This window comes from Callospermophilus lateralis, chromosome 18 (genome assembly GCF_048772815.1).
Source record: "Callospermophilus lateralis isolate mCalLat2 chromosome 18, mCalLat2.hap1, whole genome shotgun sequence".
Lineage (NCBI taxonomy): Eukaryota > Metazoa > Chordata > Mammalia > Rodentia > Sciuridae > Callospermophilus > Callospermophilus lateralis.
This window is the reverse complement of record NC_135322.1, coordinates 13,517,123-13,535,778: the sequence shown is the minus strand read 5'-3', so window position 1 is coordinate 13,535,778 and position 18,656 is coordinate 13,517,123. Positions and strand designations below refer to the sequence as shown.

The window sequence follows — 18,656 nt, the reverse complement described above, 5'->3', positions numbered from 1 at the left end:
TTACCTTATCTATATTAACCTACTAGTTTATATTTATCTATAACTATATTGACTTATCACTGTTCACTGTTGTATATCCTTTTCCTATGGCTTAAATCCTATGTCTTACAGCTACATGATTTTACTACTGTTACTTAGGCTTACTCCTGATGAACTCATCTATATATTCATGTTATACTTGTGTCTTACTATTGCTTTTCTATGTTATCTTACCTTATTCCTACAGTCTATAACCTATGCCTATGACTTATTGATTATCTATGCTATCTTGCCTTATACCTATAATCTATAACGTATATCTATGGCTTATTGATTATATTGATCAGTTCACACCTCCAGCCTCAGGTATGGCAGAGAATTGGGATTTAACAGATGAGGAATTATGTCTCATTATATAAAAAAGGAGCCACCAACCCACAATTATGTATTCGGCAAACTATCTTTGAAAGGCAAAAAAACAAAGCTTTCTTCAACAATGAAAACCAAGAGACCTTGTCACTGGTGGATTTGATTTATGAAAACATTTAAAGGTTTCCAAAGAGAAGGAAGTGAGATGGGTCAGAAACTTGTATATACAGAAGAAAGAAGATTAGAAATAACAGAGCTAAAATAAAGCCTTTTATTTTTCTAATTCTTAGTTGATCTAGTGATGTTCATTAAAATGTTATAAGAATGATGAATTCTCATATCAGAGCATATGGATAAGTGAAATGAATGATAGCATGCCTCAAGGGAAGAGAGAAAGGAACTTGGATTACTCTGTTCTAAATTGCCAGCACCTCCCATGTAACAGTATGGTGTAACTAGATGTGGACTAAGAGTTGCTGAAAACCACGTCTGCAAACTTAGTGTAAACACACACACACACAAACACAAATCTTAAAAAGTATAATTGATGTGCTAAGATACAAAATAAAGTGTAATCAGATTAAAAACAAGTAATACCAGAGAAGGCAGAAAAATGGGGAACATTTTAAAAGATCCAATTAATAGAAAACAGGTACAAATAGGATAGGCATTAACCTGAATGTGCCAACACTACATTAAATACAAATGGTGTAAATATGCCAAATAAAACTCAGAGACTGATAGAGTGGATACAAAAGTAAGACTCTCCTACATGGTGACTACTAGAAACCCACTATAAATATAAAAATACAAAGATAATAGGTAAAGAGTTAGATAAAGATATACAAAACTAACAAAAATACCAACAGAGCCAATATGGCTACATTAATTTCAGAGACAGGAGACTTCAGAGCAAACAAAATTATCAGGCATAGATAAAAGCATTACCTCACAGTTGTGATGGAACCCAGGTTTATTTACTTGCCACTCAAAAAGGGCAATGACTCAAGGCAAGTTGATGGGGCAAGGGAAAAGATTTATTTGGAAAATTACCTAAGCAAAGAAGATCGGAGGCTGTCACCAACTAAGATCATCTCTGGGTGCAAAGGGCTGAGATATTGAGCAGAGACAATGAGAAAGAAGGCTACACTCTGAGTAAGATCTTGTTCAACCAAGGCCTGTGCTGTCTTTTCTCTGTGGCAATATCCTTGAGATAACAATCTTATTTCCTCTCCTGAGTCAGTCTCTATAATATAAAAATGTTTTTATTAGTACCTTAGTCATACATGATAGTAGGGTTCATTTAGACATATGTATGCATTAATGTAATATAATTGCTCCATTTCAATACCCAGTTTAGATAAATACATTTCTTTCCTGAAAGTTAAACATTATTCCAATTTTAATTAAAGAACCAGATTACCACACAGCAAAGGAAACAATTATGAGTGTGAATAAAGAACCTGTAGAATGGGAAAATTCTTTGCCAGCTATTTTTCTGACCGAGGATTAATATATCCAGAATATATAAAGAACCCCAAAAGCTTACCAACAAAAAATAAAAAAATAAACCTAATAAGTGGGCAAATTAAACAGACACTTCTCTAAGGAAGATATACAAATGATCAGCAAATATATGAAAAAATGTTCAACATTATTAGCAATTAGGGAAATGCAAATCAAAACTACAATGAAATTTTACCTCACTCTATTTATATGGCAATCATCGAGAGTACAAATAACAATAAATTGTGGAGAGAATGTGGGGAAAAAGCAATACTTTGACACTGTTTAGATTGTAAATAAGTACAACTACTATGAAAATCAGTATGGAGGTTCCTCAAAAGACTAGGAATGGAACCACCATATGACCCAACTATACATGCCACTCTTTGGTATTTACCCTGAAGAATTAAAGTTAGCATAATATACTTGCATACCCATGTGTATAGCAGCAAAATTAACACTAGTCAAACTATGGAACCAACCTATGTGTCTGTCAATGGATGAATGGGTAAAGAAAATATGGTATTTGTACATAATGGAGGTTTATTCAGCCACAATGAAGAATGAAATTATGTCATTTGCTGGTAAACAGATGGAACCAGAAAACATCATGTTAAGTGAAATAAGCCAAACTCAGAAGTCAAGTTGGGTCATGTTTTTTTCTCATATGTGGAAGCTGGAGAAGAAAAAAAGGAAAGATGTGTGTGTAGGATCTCATGAAAATAGAAGGGAGACCATTAGAGTACAGGAAGGGGACCAGAAGGAGGGTGGAAAGGAGGAAAAGGGGAGGTACTGGGTAGTGAAATCGACCAAATTATACTGTTATATTGTGTACATGTATAAATATGGGACAATGAATTGACTGTAACATATAACTATAATGGACCAATAAAAAGGAAAAAAAGTTAAAAATGAACCACATTACCACATCCTGGGCCCACACTTTTATGCTATCAGAAGACAATTGGGCATCCCATATTCTGTAAATCTAGGAAAAACCTACTGATTATTAAGTTTAACAAATAGTATTTTTAACCTCTTTTCCAAGCAATAGCTAACTTGTACTTAATAATTAAATATAAAAGGCACCTTTTGCCAGAGAATGGGAGGATATTTTGAAGGGCAACAGTTTTAACCCATCAAATGGCTCTAGTCAAACATCCACAGTCAAGGTGTGGTACATAGTATCTAGAATTACTGATTTTGAGTCAACTAAAAGGAAGTGAAGTTGGGGTGCTTATTAAGGTTTTCCTTTGGTTACATAGTCTGGTTACATAATCTGTTCTCCAAAAGGACATTCTAACACTTAACATGTATGTGCTTACCAATGGAGCATCAAAATATGTGATAAAACTGCAAGGAGAAATAAAAAACTCCATGTTTTGGAGGCACAATGCCCCTCTTTCCATTTTTGACAGGATTGGCACACAGAAAATCAGCAAGGGTATAATTGAATTGAACAGCACCAGCATTCAGTTGTATCTGTTGACTTGTACAGTGTGCTTCATCCAACCACGTCAGCATACACAGTCTTCTCCATCTTATATAAAATATTTCCCAAGACAGACTGCATTATAGACTTTAAAATGCTTATCAGCAAATTTAAAATAATATATACCAAACTCAGATTGAGAAGTTAGATGATCTGGGATAAGTCATGCTCACAAGCAGACAAAAGTTTACCCAATTACCCATTCAACCAGCATTTAATAAGTACATAAACATATAAAGTATTTTCTTAGTCACCATAGAATTAAATCATAAATCAATAAGAGAAATATATCAGTAAGTTTCACAACATCTGTAGATTAAAAAACACAATGTGATTTGTCAATAAAGAACTCTGAAGGCAAATTTGTAAATATTTGAACAAGATGAAAATGAAAATACAAATTATCAGAGTTTGAAGGATGCAGCCACAGCAGTGCTTAGAGGAAAATTTATAGCAATGAATGCATAAATCATAAGGAAGAAAACTCTAATGTCATTAATCTAGTTTCACACCTGGGGAGAACAATTGGGGGACTGGAGATATGAAGAGTGGGAAATGACCTTAGAGTATTTCCTTGAGATTCAATCCTTTATTACTCGAGTGGAAGATTAAATTTTAAATAAACATACCTAGATTAAGCAATATCTTTCCTGATGACATCCTTACCCAGTAAACTGGAATCTAAATGATCAAATTTCTGCATATCACATTTCCCAATACCTATTTGTGCCAAATCTGGTGCCCTGAATATATTTCCCCAACCTGGCACCATAGAGTTTTTCTGGCACTCTGCTTTTTTTTTTTTTTTTTTTTTTTTTTTTTTGCTTATCCCTCTTGCCTAGAAACTACTCAAAGAAGGGGAAAGCTGCCACCAGGTTCCACATTAATATTTTTCCTGGGGAACCTGCTACAAGTTTGCACAGAAGCCCCCTTTCATGAAGGTGATTTTGTCTACCTCCTCTCACAGCCAAATCTATAGCTGAAAACATATAGACACCAATTCTAATACACAGACACTTGGAAAAAGAAACTAGCTAAAACATTTAGATAGAATTCTTAAATTCCAAAATATTCAGCTCTTTAAAACAGACCATCCTAGAATACTGGAATTCACACACTGAAAAATTCACACACTCAGGATTTAGGAATCAAAATAACTTAAATTTGAGAGGCAGCAAAATGGTGTAATAGAGGGGTTGCTTCCCTAGTGGCTCCATGGCATGAACCAAGAAAATCAGATAGGCAACTTTTTAACCAGGTGAGTGAATGATCAAGAATTAGGATTTTACTGAAATTTAATGCTGGACACTCAAAACATATCAGGGGCTTAGGAGATCTTGTATAATAAATTAAGGGGGAAAGATTCCCAGTCCCACAATCACAAAAGCAGTTGGAGACACATGCCACAATAGCCCCTATTTGAATGCAATAAAGCAACAAAGGAATTAAAAGAACCCCCATTCTCAGGAAGGCTGAGATGTGTTGGGGTATGAGGAGCTTAGAGATCAGAGACACCGCTTGAAAAAACAGTAAGCTGTGCTGCACAGAATCCATGCACAGGAGGAAAGCCACCTTATCTTGGTGGTGTGCACAGAGGACAATGGAAGGAACCATTTTACAGCCACAGCCAGAGGCCAGCAGCTGGGGGAGCCAATTACTGGCAGACCCAAGTCTGGCCCCCAAAACAAGCTGGGCAAACTCATGCAGCATGAAAGAGTGTGCCTAAGTGACCAGGATAAAATTAAGTGTGGAGAAGGTTTTAAAGGGGAATACTGGTCACAGAAACCCACCTGGATTCCAATCTCCCCCTCTAATCCAGCTGTTTGGAGGACCACCTGGGAGAGAAGTGCCTGAGCAGGAATGCAAAAAGGCAGAGTGGGAAAGAGTGAACGTGAGACTGAATCAGAGACCAGGAATTGCTGGGCCTGCAGGCTAAGTATTGGGCTGAGAACAAGCTCCTACACCACAAGAGAGGAACTCAAATGAGATTCTTGGAATGCAGTCTTCCAATGGGGACTGGCAATTGCTGGGCCTTGGAGCTGGGCTGACTTAAAATTTCCAGACCAATTAGCACCCAGTGAAGAGACCAGAGCATACCGAAGTCTACACCCCACCTCCAGGAGCTCTGCCTCCAGGACTAATCCACTCATCACAGCAATACTAACCATCCTGAGGGTGAAGCTAACATCAAACTCCAGAAAATCCAATTCCACCTAAGTTCTGAGAAGGGAAGCTGATAAACTTTTGAACTCTGATGGAAAAAAATCGTTCACTTTTTCATCAAGATCCCTTTTTTAATTTTTACTTTTCTCTCTCACATTTCTACCATTTTGAAACCAAGTATATTTATTGTGCATCAAGTTATTGAGGACTGGGATCTCTGAATAGTATATTGCAGTTTTGTTGTGTATTCTTTTATTTTTACTTTTTTCTTTCTTTTTTAAAAATTTTTGTTTATATATATATATATATATATATATATATATATATATTTTCCTCCACTTATCTGTTTCTCCTACTAACGGCCAATCTCTACTAATTCATCTTTATCTTAATATTTTACTTCTAGCTTCTCTCCTCCTTCCTCATCAACATCACATCTTACCTTTCTTCTCTTTTCTCTTTGTTCACCACTTGAAATTGTAAACAATTTTGCAAATTGTTTATATTATAGACATAATTGAGCACATAATTTCTTTTTATTGTGACAAAACTGTAGAGATCTTAATAGGCAATATTTGGTTTAAGTCTGAATAGTATTTGCATTGGGTATTATTGCTATTTTCTCTCTCTTAAAGGCAAAGTACTAGAAACCTTTAGGGACACTATAAGCCAACAGGGCAGAAACTGTACTGCCTCATATCCACACTGCTAGATGGGCAGACACAAAACATGAAAAAATGAGGGGAAAAAGTCATCCCAAACAAACCAAGGTGCTTCAATAATAGAATCCATTGACACCACAGTAGAAGAAATGTCAAGGAAGGAGTTCAGAATATACATAGTTAAACTGATCTGTGATGTAAAAGATGAAGTAGTGAAAGAAGAGATAAATTTCAGAAGATGAAATATCACTTCAACGAAGGGATAGAGATTCTGAAAAGAAATCAAGCAGAAATCCTCAAAATGAAGGAAGCAATAAAACAAATTAAAATTTTAATAGAATAACAAACAGACTAGATGACTTGGAATACAGATCTCAGGCAATGAAGACAAAATATATAATCCTGAAAATAGAGTTGGTCATGAAGAGAAGATGTTAAGAAACCATAAACAGAACTTCCAAGAATTATAGGATAACATGAAAAAACTAAATTTATAATTTATTGGGATTGATGAAGGCATGGAGTTACAAACCAAAGGAATGTACAATCTTTTCAATGAAATAATATCAGAAAATTCATCAAACTTAAAAAATGAAATGGAAAATCAAATAATAGGGTCTTACAGACCCCAAATGTACAAAATTACAATAGACTCACACCAAGGTATATTATAATGAAAATGCCTAACATAAAGAATAAGAACAGAATTTTAAAGGTGGTAAGAGAAAAAGATTACATATAGGGGCAAACCATTCAGATCTCAGCTAATTTTTCAACCTGGGATCTCAAAACTAGGAGGACCTGGAATAATATATACCAAACTCTGAAAGAAAATGGATGACAACCAAGAATTCTATATCTGGCAAAATTAAGCTTCAGATTTGAAGATGAAATAAAAAAACTTCCATGATAAAAGTTAAAAGAATTTGCAACTAGAAAACCTACACTACAGAACACTCTCAACAAAATATTTCATGATGATGAAATGAAAATAAATAGTGAAAATTGCAAAAGGAGGAACTACACAAAAGAAATGGCCAATCAAAGGAGAGACAAATTCAAATTAATAAAGAGAAATAAACAAAAATAACTGGATTACAAATCTCATTAATAACCTTGAACACTAATGGCCTAAGCTCATTAATAAAAAGACATGGACTAGAAGATTGGATTAAAAACAAGTCTCAACAATACGCTGTCTCCAAGAGACTTACTTCCTTGGCAAAGTCATCCACAGACTGAAAGTGAAAGGATAGGAAAGGAACATATCACTCACTTGCATCTTGTAAACAAGCAGGGGTTTCCATCCTTATATCAGATAAAGTGAACTTCAAGCCAAACTTAGTCAGAAGGGACTAGGAATAAGATTTCATAATGCTTAAAGGGATTATATATCAATAAAACATAACAATCATAAATATTTATGCCCCAGATAATGCAGAATCTATGTACATAAAAAACCCTTCTTAATATCAAGAATCAAATAGACCACAACAAGATAATACTGGGTGACTTTAACACATCTCTCTCACCACTGGCTAGATTCTCCAAACAAAAAATAAACAAAGAAAGCATAGAACTCAATAAAACAATAATTTAGATGTAACAGACACATATACAATATTTTATCCATCAACAGGTGAATACACTTTCTTCTCAGCAGCACATGGATCTTTCCTTAAAACAGACCATATCTTATGCCATAAAGCAACTCTTAGCAAATACAAAACAATAGAGATAATACCCTGCATTCTCTCAGATCATAATGGATTAAGTCAGAAATCAATGAGAAATTAAAAAATAGAAGCTACTCTAACATCTGGAGACTAAATAATATGGTATTGAGTGACAAATGGACAGCAGAAGAAATCAGAGATGAAATTAAAAAATATTTAGAGGTAATTGAGAACATCAATAAAATGTTTCAAAATCTCTGGGACACTATGAAAGCGTGCTAAGAGGAAACTTCATTGCATTAAGCTCATTCGTTAAAAGAATAAAACATCAACAAATAAATGACCTAACATTACGTCTTAAAGTCCTCCAAAAAGAAGAACAAATCAATGCCAAAAGCAGTAGAAGAGAGGAAATAATTAAAATCAGAGCAGAAATCAATGAAATTGAAACAAAATAAACAATTAAAAAATCAACAAAGCAGAAAGTTAGTTTTTTGAAAAAACAAATAAAATTGAAAAACACTTAGACATGCTAATGAAGAGAAAAAGAGAGAAAACTTAAGTTACTAAAATTTGTGATGAAAAAGGAAATACCATGATGAACACTACTGAAATACAGAAGATAATCAGAAACTATTTTGAAAATTTATACTCCAATAAAATAGAAAACATTGAAGACATCAACAAATTCCAGAGACACATGATTGCAAAAACTGAATCAGGAGAACATACACAATTTAAACAGATCAATTTCAAGCACTGAAATAGAAGACACCATTAAAAGCCTACCAATAAAGAGAAGCCAAGGACCAGACAGATTCTTAGCCGAGTTCTACAAGACCCTCAAAGAAGAATTATAACCAATCCTCCTCAAATTACTCTATGAAATAGAAAAGGGGGAATCCTTCCAAACTCATTCTTCAAGGCTAGTATCACCCTGATACCAAAATCAGACAAAGACACATCAAGGAATGAAAATTTCAGATGAATACCCATGATGAACATAGATGCAAAAATTCTCAATAAAACTCTGGCAAATTGCATATAAAAACATTTTGAAAAGATAGTGCAACACAATCAAGTGGGGTTTATGCTGGGATGCAAGGTTGGTTCAACATACAGAAATCAATAAAGGGGATTCATCACATCATTAGACTTAAAAACAAGAATCATATGATTATCTCAATAGATGCAGAAAAAGCATTTGACAAAATACAGCACCCCTTCATGTTCAAAACACTAGAAAAAGTAGAGATAGTAATAGGAACATACCTCCACATTGTAAAACCTATATATGTTAAATCTAATGCCAACATAATGCTAAATGGAGAAAAATTGCAAGCATTCTTGCTAAAAACTGGAACAAGACAAGGATACCCTCTTTCACCACTTTTATTCAACATCGTCCTTGAAGCTCTCTCCAGAGCAATTAGACATAAGAAAGAAATTAAAAGGATATGAATAGGAAAAGAAGAACTCAAACTATCCCTATTTGCTGACAACATCATTCTATATTTAGAAAACCTAAAAAATTCCACAAGAAATCTTCTAGAACTCATAAATGAATTCAGCAAAGTAGTAGGATAAAAATTAACATCCATAAATCAAATGTGTTCCTATATATCAGTGATAAATACATATTCTTCATAGAAATAGAAAAGGCAATCATGAAATTCATTTGGAAAGATAAGAGATCCAGAATAGCCAGAACAATTACTTTGCTCTTAGCAAGAAGAGTGAAGCAGGAGGCATCACAATACCAGAACTTAAATTTTACTACAGAGCCATAATAATGAAAATGACATGGTACCAAAGCAGACATGAAGACCAATGGTACAGAATAGAAGACACAGAGAAAAACCCACACAAACACAGTTATCTCATTCTAGACAAAGGTGCCAAAAATATACATTGGAGAAAAAATAGCCTCCACAACAAATGGTGCTGGGAAAACTGGAAATTTACATGTAGCAAAATGAAATTTGACCCTTATCTCTCACCCTGCATAAAACTCAACCCAAAGTGGATCAAGGACTTAGGTACTAGAACAGAGACCCTGCACCTAACAGAAGAAAAAGTAGGCCCAAGTCTCCACCATGTTGATTTAGGAACTGACTTCCTTAATAAGACTTCTAAGGTACAAGAAGTAAAATCAAGAATCACTAAGTGGGATGAATCAAACTAAAAAGCTTCTTCACAGCAAAGGAAACAATCAAGGTCATGAAGAGAGAGCCTATAAAAAGGGAGAAAATCTTTACTACCTGCACCTGAGACAGAGCACCAATCTCCAGAATATATAAAGAACTCAAAAACTTAACACCAGCCTGCCCCCCAATATCCCAGTCAATATATGGGCTAGGCAACTGAACAGACACTTCACAGAAGGAGAAATATAACTGATGTTCAGCATCTCTAGCAATTAGAGAAATTCAAATTAAGCCTGGCGCATGCCTGTAATCCAGGGGTCAGGAGGCTGAGGCAGGAGGATCTGGAATTCAAAGCCAGCCTCAGCAATGGTGAGGTACTAAGCCACTTAGTGAGATCCTGTCTCTAAATAAAATACAAAATAGGACTGGGGATATGGCTCGGTGTTTGAATGCCCCTTCATTCTATCCTTGTATGCCCTCCTCCAAAAATTAGAGGAATACAAATTAAAACTACACTGAGATTCTATCTCACTCTGATCTGAATGGCAATTATCAAGAATACAAGCAACAGTAAATGTTGGTGAGGATGTGGGGAAAAAGATTAATTCATACATTGTTGGTGGGACTGCAAGTTGGTGCAATCACTCTGGAAAGCACAGTATGGAGATTTCTCAGAAAATTTGGAATGGAACCATCATTTGATCAGCTACCTCACTCCTTGTTTTATACCTAAAATCAGAATACTATAGTGCTGCAGCCACATGAATGTTTATAGCAGCTCAATTCACAATAGCCAAGCTATGAAGCCAACCCAGGTGCCCTTCAACAGATGAATGGATAAAGAAAATGTGGTATATATACACAATGGAATATTACTCAGCCTTAACAAAGAATGAAATTATGGGATTTGATGGTAAATGGATAGAGCTGGAGAATATCAATGTAAGTGAAATAAGCCAATCCCAAAGAACCAAAGTCCAGATGTTTTCTCTGATATGCAGATGCTAATTCACAATAAGTGGGTGGGGCTAGGAAAGAATTGAGGTAAGACAGAAAGGAGTTAAGGGAGGGGAGGGGGCATGAGAGTATGAGGATAGTAGAATGAGTCAGACATTATTACCTTATGTACATACTTGATTACATGACCAGTGTAATTCTAAATCATATGCAACCAGAAGAATGAGAAATTGTATTCCATTTATGTATGATGTATCAAAATGCATTCTATTGTCATCTATTACTAATTCGAGCAAAAAAACCCTGAAATTATTTTTATCTTTTTTTATTTATTCTTTTTAGATATACACAACACTAGAGTGTATTTTTTGACATATAAAACATACATGGCATATAACTTCCCATTCTTATGGTTGTACATAATATGGAGTCTCACTGGTCATCTATTCATATATAACCATAACAAAGTTACATCTTATTCATTCTGATTCATAAATTCAAGGACTCTGGTACTTTTTAGTCTTGTAACTCTGAGACTCAATAACATGAAATCTTAATATTTGACGATTTAGCACTTTAGAAAGAGAAATGAACCTTTGAGTTTTAATGTAAGTTTGTCATTTTGCACCTGAGGACACTCGGATTTGGAAAAGGGATGTTCCTCCAGGAACACAGGAGTCGAGATGACTATGCCTTTGTGCCGAAAGCTTTCCCAAGCCCAGGACTTACCTTTACCCGTTACCTCCACATTGTGTCTCCCAGCACTCTACAACCTCTACCTGGCTTGGTGTGTGTGTGGTTCTCCAATCAGATTTCTCTTCTGTGTCTTTACTCCCAATCAGGGAGATGTTTTCTGAGCATGTGGGTCTCCAGGCAGTAGTTATCATATGTGGACATGAATCAGTGAAGGATGCCCTGTTAGACCAACAAAGCAACCAATAATAAAGCATTTATAATGCACTGCCTGTGTTCAGGGTACACTCACAAATACTCAATATGGATCATCTCCTAAACTCTTTTTGAGAAGTATTAATATTTCACTAAATTTGCAAATAACTAACTGAAAAGTGACAAAGGTTAGGTAGTGTTACACCACATGGCAAGAACACTTCTTTTATCTCAGGCCATAAGCTTCCAAAAGTACCTCCTGTGTTACTTCTGCTTTAACCCTTAATGCATCAGCTCCATGCTCTGTGTGTCCACTCAAGTCCTTTTGGCTAACTTACTTATCTTTCTTCATGCACACATATGAACACATGTCCAACACTGCTTGCAACATATGCTCACTTTTGTATGTGTGTGATGTTGGAGATTGAACCCAGGGCCCTGTGACAAAAAAGGCAAGTACTCTACTAACTGAGCTATATCTCCAGCCCCCCCCCCAAGCTCATTTGTTAGGATTACCCAAACCTCTGTCCCTGACATCATTCCTTCCATCTATTCATGCAAACGCTTTCACTTCATCCATCCACTGCTCTACTGTTGTACATTGTCCAAAGTCCCATTCATTCAAAAGCCCTTAGATTCATTTCCATTTCCACCTAATCATCTATTATTCTCTCTCATTTTTTCCACACACATGCATTAATCTTCATACATTCAACTGGATGATTTCTATTCAACGAGTCTTTCAACCATTTTATCTCTTTGATTCTGAGATCATCCATCTATCCACCCTTTACCCTTTCATTAACTCTTTTGTCCATCCATTTCTTCATCAATCCAGCAATAAATTTTTCCATCCATCCATCCACACATTCTGGGATACACTCACGCTTTTATAAGTTGTCAAATATTCTGCCACACATCCCCCCATAGCTGATAGTTTAAAAATATTACTGCATAGTAAGACTTTTTGCATCATCGAATTGACGTCCAGGTGTGAGGTTGTGTGTACCTGCATGTGCAGGTCTGGGGAATCCTAGTAGTGCTTAGACTCACTTTTTCAGGGTCCTCCACATGACATTCCAGCTACCTGTCCTTCCACTTTTTTTGTGCAGCAACCAGTTATTGGTCCCATTCTGGCTCTCTGGCCTCTAGGAAACTGACCCTCATCTCCCACAATCCTCTGTAGCCTGATTCCCTTTGCCTCCACTACAGTTCTAGATTGTGTTTTGAGGAGCAAGTAGGAAGGAATCCTTGTTTCCCCATCCCCCTTGGCAGGTTGGAGAAGATTCTTCGAGAGCACAGTGTAGGACATTCATATACAGACCCTCTGAGGGTCCAGCACTATTGGACACAGCAGGAGAGGAGGCAGGACCTGACACCGACATCCTTGCAGGAGTAACCATCACCAGTGGGGTCTGATGGAAGATTCCCTGATGCTTCTCCGTGAGCCTTCTTTGAGACTTCAGAATGGGAAAGGGAACGCTTTCAAGAGAGGATCCAGAAAGAGACTGGCTTCCTACTAGAGAAACTATAGAAACTAAAGGCAAGAGAGCCACAAGGGGACTGGATAGTTAGAGTCAAGTCAACATGAGAGAGACAAAATGCCTTCCCTGGAGCTCAGACCCAGCCCTGGACTGAGTTCAGCCGTCTGACTCCAGACTCAGCCCACATGGTCCCTGGTGCCCATCACTGGGAAACCCCTTTACCTATTCCCCACAGATTTGTCACACATATACTCCAGAATAGTGCAATCTGTGCTAGGAAGACATAATCACATCTACTAATTACAGGAGAATGTCAGGGAATTCATAGCCTCCGGGGTTCAGATCAAGAAATCGTCCCTTGACCCTCAAACTTCTCCAGACTTCATTGATTGCTCCCTGGTCAACAACCAGACACATCTTCTTCTCCAATTCTTTCTTCTCCTCTCATGGTGCCTGCCTCTCTAAACCCCTGAAAACACATCGGTGACAAAATAGCAAGTATAGTTTTTGCATGGTTTACCTTGATGTAGGAATAAAATATGGAAACTGTAAAAGTCTAAATTCTTTGGATTTTTGAATAAAACCAGAATCTCGAAAACTGTTGAATCATGGAAACTTAAAATCTTATAGTTTTCTAACCATGTAGACCAAACATGTAATTCTGAGGAAAAGTAGAATGATAACTTTAATTTCACAGACTTTTTAAAAAGTTAAATGTTTAGACATATGTATGTGTGTGTGTGTGACATTTTAAAGCATTTATGTAAAAGATATCAAAGAATACTACAAATTATAATGGATATGTTAATGGTTTACAGTCTAAAGGATTTAGAGACTAAGAAGTGTAACACCTTTATCTCAGAGAATCTTAGAATATTAGGCTTTCAGATTTGAATATTTTTAAGGCCACAGAACCTTAGCACTTCAAAGGTTAGAATTATACATCTTAATTTTTAGAATTTCCTGAAGTTCCAAGCCATTCTACTTTCCACCCTCCCGTTCTCTTTATTGTTCCCACAGCCCCACCACTCTGGTCTCCCCTTGCTCTTCCTGGGCACACCTGGCATGTCCCTGCTGGAGGACCTTTGTTCTGGCCATTGCCTCTGCCTGGAACATCTCCCAGGCACCCATAGATTTACCCAGCCAGTGTCTTTTCACCAAGTCGTTCCTTGAACACAGGAGGTAATAAGAGGGCTGTTAGGGTGCCACTGCCCCCTAAAGCTCCTGAGTTAATGCAGGAATGTTGAAGTGAAATGATTAGATTATGAGAGCTGTAACCTAATCAATATATTAATTTATTTGATGGATTAATAATTTGAAAAGACTACTGTACTGGCAGGTGGTGTCGAGAGCCACAGCCACTCAGAATGAAGCCTGGCATTTGCCAGAGGGAATGTTTGAAAGGTGCCACCAGCGAACCATTGAGATGATTTGAGTTAAGCTATATATAATTGCCGTGATGCTGGATTGATTGTATTGTCTATTTGACCTTTACTGTCAGGCAATGGGGCGGCTCTAGCTGCTGGGGCGCCCACTGCTTTGGAGTTCTCCCACTACTTTGGAGTTGTCGCTCTACTTTGGAGTTCTCCCGGGGATTCCCGGAGAGTTCCCATTGGTTGGGGAAGTGCCGGAGGAGGGATTTCCGGAGGAGGGATTTCCGGAGGAGGGATTTCCGGTTGGTATGTGGTGTGTCCCGGGAGAAGGCCCCATTGCGCACGTGCAATGCCGGTAAGAGTTGAAATAAAGTAGTTGCTGTTTGAACCTACAAGGCTTTGTGGCAGCTCGGTTATTCATGCCCAGTCAGACTGTGGCAAGGTGGGGTGTGACTGGAGAAGTTGGGTCACTGGGGATGTGCCCTTGGGGATCATATCTTGTCCCCTGGCTCCTCCTTGTCTTTCTTTGCTTCCTGGCTTCTATGAAGTGAGCAGCTTTCCTCCGCCATGCCCTTCCGCCATGATCCTCTCCTTCACCCTAGACCTAGAGCAGCAGAGTCGGCTGACCATGGACTCAACCTCTGAAACTGTGAGCCAAGATAAAGTTTCTCCTAAGTTGTTCTTGCCAGGTGTTTTAGTCAGAGTGATAAACAGCCACCATGAAGGCTACTGAAAAATGTTCCGTATCCTTTTCAGTTTCAGAATAAAAATAATCCCTGAGAGAATTCAGACTCATCAACTTGGTCCTCACCATCCTCCACATCGTCTAGGGAGGCACTTGGCAGTGAGTTCACTCCTCCACTGTGGTTTCCTGCTAGAGATGGAGTATTTTGAGGTGGAAGGGGAAGGCCCTCACATTATCTCTCCCAATAGGATGAATATATAGTCTAGAAATCTTAGAATCCTACTACTTAAACTCTTCAAACTTTAGAAGCTCAGGGGATAGTGAGCACAGAATCATAGGTTCTTACCACGTGGAGGCCATTTCACATAATCTTCTACTTGGTATCTGACTCAATAAAATCCAATTCCCACTTGTGGTAATCTGGCCTGTTGGGTAAGTCCAAAGATAAGGAACTCATTATCTTGCTTAAAATCAATTTCCAACTGTGTCCCCTTTGCCCTTTAATACACTCAAAAACAAGCCTTTGACTTTCTCCTAATGGGTATAATTGGAGAGACGAATTCAAATCCACTCAACTTTTCTAGCCTCACCTCCATCATTTAACTTGATTTTGGTCATTTAAATAATCAAATGTTTATTGGCAACTCTCCCATGTGCCAAGAATGTTCCTAGTTACCTGTATAATGGATTGTATATAATCCCTTTGGTCATCTGCATCATTATTTCTGGCCTCTAGCAGCCAAAATCCATGAAGAGATTTACTGGGAGATTGAACTACAAATGGATCCCTAGTGTAAGAGACTGGATCAAGTTGACCTACATGGATGCAGCAATTCATAAGATACAGAAGGTGACAAATAGTGTACCTTTTGGAGTTCCACACACAATGTCACCTGGGACCTTGTTTCTGAGTGTTCCTTCTCCCGATGGCAGGTTTGCCTTTCATTGCTGGTGCTCTATCATAACTCTCTCCGCCTGGTTCTCTACCCCCTAGTCCAACACTGATCCCTCCTAATTGCCTCCATCTTCACCCCAGGTCACAGTTGTGTTTCCTCTTCTTGGTTCAGTCCTCAGAGACCTGGTAAATATGTCTGCTCTCCAGATGCCTTCTAACCCCAGCACTTGTTGGATGAGTGGGGATGCTTCAGGAAGAGAGAAGCATTTTTGTCCTTTTAATATAGTAGGTTTCTGTGGTCTACTTTTCCCCTAAAGGAACATGTCAGAACATGTCATATTTGGAGTTCAGGTCAGTATGGGAAGTAAAGGGACATATCATAGCACCATAAACAACAGGCAAAAAGATAAGAGCATTCTTGAATCAGGGACTACTGGAATCCTTGGCTCTGATCTTTAGGAAAACAGAAACAAATATGGTGATAGCATTGAACAAGGGTGAGGAACTTTTCTTCATAAACTTAGAAGAATAAAATTTTAAGTTTTGAGGGACAAAATCCTCAATGTCACCTACTCCTTTAGGTTGCTGTCGTATCAAACTGATCACAAACTTCTACAAAAAATGAATGAATGTGGCTGAGTTCCCAAATAATTAAAATTTTCAGTTTATATAATTTTCCTATATAATCAAATGCTCTAGTACTTTTGGCTTTTCAAAACCATTTTTCAATGGAAAAAGCATGCTTACTTTGAGCCTACGTGAACACAACCAACAGGTAGGTTGGTCAGATAGACAGTAGTTTGCCCATCATGGTATGAAATTCAGCACAATGGCTTTTTATAAGGTGGAAATCATGAGAAACCTGGACTCAGCACCATGCATGGGCAATTGCACACCACTGCAGCACTTACCAGTGGTTGGTCCTGGGAGTCACACAGATCTCCATCTGTGAGGTGGACCTTCATCTCTTTAAACCATGGGAAGGATGCTTCACAAAGAGTATAATTTAAGTGTGAACTTTTAGTTTTTCCTCCCACCAATGTCTGGAACTTGATGCATTTAAAAAACTTTTGGGGAATTAAAATGAACAGAAGTTGGAAGTTTATGGATCCTTTAGAACCATTCCCTGTTGGACTCAGTGGAATCTGAGGCAACAGAGGCATTGTGCCAGTGTTGAGCTCCTATAAAGGCAGGTCCTCACTGAGCACCAACAGTAGGAGCCCACTGTGTCTTGCTACTGACCCTATAGAGTGGATACAGTCATGATCCTTGGGATGCTGATGAAGTAGCTGAGGTTCAGTGGGGCAGGCAGGACAGATGCTTCCAGGCCTCAGCACCTTGCAGGTGTGACCACAGGAAAGCACATCGGCCCAGGGGAGTCTCTGGCCAGCATGGAACGCTTCCTCTACTTCACTTCATCCTTCAGAACTTCTCTTTATGCCTGCTGGTGCTGCCCTAAGACACTGATATCACTCCCAGATAATTGAGTATAAGTAACATCTTGAGAACCTGTGAGTTGCACTTTATGGCCTACTTAGTACTCCCTTCTTGGAAAGCAAATAACCTTCAGGTAATAGAGGTCTAATGTGTTTCCAGGTGCACCTACCCTCCTCATTGCCCCAAATTCACACAAATACACTAAGACAAGTCAGTATTGCTACTTAGATGGGACCACTGGTCTTTTGGGCATTGGTGTGGGCCTTCAAGAGGTGGGTCTTACTGGAAATACACAGCCACTCGCCTTCAATAGGCAACAGAAAAGCAATGACGCTCCTGAGATTCAATGTAAGTCAGCAGGTTTTCCATTCATCTGATCAACTCTGTTTGTTTCTGTCTGTACTAAATTCTTTTTTTTTAAAATATATATATAGTTTTAGTTGGACACGACATCTTCATTTTATTTTTATGTGGTGCTGAGAATTGAACCCAGTGCCTCACGCATACCAGGTGAGCATGCTACCTCTTGAACCACATCCCCAGCCCCTGTCTGTACCAAATTCTTGATGCATATTCTATGTCTTTAAGTTTGCCCCTCTACGTGGGCCAAAATGTAGTCTGCATTCGTTCTCCCTATCATCTCCCTCCTCTAAAAACCAAAATCCAAAATCCAAAACCCAAACCAAATAAAACAGAAAACCAAAAGCATCCAGGAACTCAAGGCTCTCACGTATAGTAGGTTTATTATGTGTTGAATTGGATATCATTGTGGAATACCAAAACATTCCAATGGCCTTTTAGGCTTCTATTACTCATTCGTGTTTCCTCTTAGGTGAATAGTGGATATTTACGACTGGTTTTGCCTCCCTGTAGAGTGCCCCAGCCTTAACCACTTTCATCTTTACACCTTCAGAGGCTGTCTTCAGTACTGTCTGGGGTTTCC

General features: G+C 37.9%; 1 pseudogene; it reads left to right on the top strand.

Moving 5' to 3' along the window:
* The window catches only part of LOC143383168 (cytochrome P450 2G1-like), a 38,369-nt pseudogene extending 20,634 nt beyond the window's left edge, over nt 1-17,735 (top strand).
* Nucleotides 17,736-18,656: the final 921 nt, after the last annotated feature.